This window comes from Solanum stenotomum, chromosome 4 (assembly GCF_019186545.1).
Source record: "Solanum stenotomum isolate F172 chromosome 4, ASM1918654v1, whole genome shotgun sequence".
NCBI classification, from domain to species: domain Eukaryota; kingdom Viridiplantae; phylum Streptophyta; class Magnoliopsida; order Solanales; family Solanaceae; genus Solanum; species Solanum stenotomum.
The window spans coordinates 8305297-8306065 of record NC_064285.1 but is presented as its reverse complement, the minus strand read 5'-3'; the positions used below and the strand labels follow the sequence as shown (position 1 = coordinate 8306065).

The following is a 769-nucleotide window of genomic DNA, read 5'->3' as shown; positions in this document are numbered from 1 at the left end:
TAATGAAGTTGATCAAGAGTGAATTGTGAATGGATGATGATTTCATGAGTTGTTGTATGGTGCCTTATGTGGAGAAAAGAATATTTAATACTATTTCTTATGAGAGTATTATGAATAGGTTTTAAGAAATGAAAACTCGTAAAATAGAATTGTAATAGTCTATGTTAACTAATCAAACTTTGTTTTGCTTACTTCTTTGTATATTTATTTTTTATATCTTAAATTCACACAGTGAAAATTATGGATCAGCCACTGATAGAATCGAATCACAAATTCATGACTATGTTGTTAAAAGTCACGCACTCTACTACTAAGCTTAGACAATTTTATCGAAGTTCGAAACATACAAAATCTAAAATGTGAATATTTCTAGAAAATCATTTTTCTTTCATACCGAACACGCCAAGACATTAGTCAAGGCTAGATAGAATGAAAGCAAAAAAGAAATGAAAAGCGCTAGAAGGAGGGCTTGAACCTCCGACCTTGTGGTTAACAGCCACACGCTCTAACCAACTGAGCTATTCCAGCTTCATACCTTACTAAATCTGAATTATAAATTTATTGGAACCCTAAATCGTTCCTACTTGGACCCTATGTAAACTTTTTTGCACGCGATGTTTACATCAAACTATACTAGTTTATTATGGTCAAGTCATAAATTAAAATGAGAATGTTTATTTACCAATTTATATGGTATAATTCAAATCTTGAAAGTCAAATTTGAATTCAGATATGAATTTTTTATTTTTTTTTAAAAAAAAGACTAAGT

The 769-nt window shown here is 29.8% G+C and overlaps 1 non-coding gene across 1 annotated transcript; it reads right to left on the bottom strand.

The window, feature by feature from the left end:
- Positions 1–454: 454 nt before the first annotated feature.
- On the bottom strand, positions 455–528 carry TRNAN-GUU (transfer RNA asparagine (anticodon GUU)). Its single transcript has one exon. It is a non-coding gene; the product is annotated as a tRNA-Asn (tRNA).
- Positions 529–769: the final 241 nt, after the last annotated feature.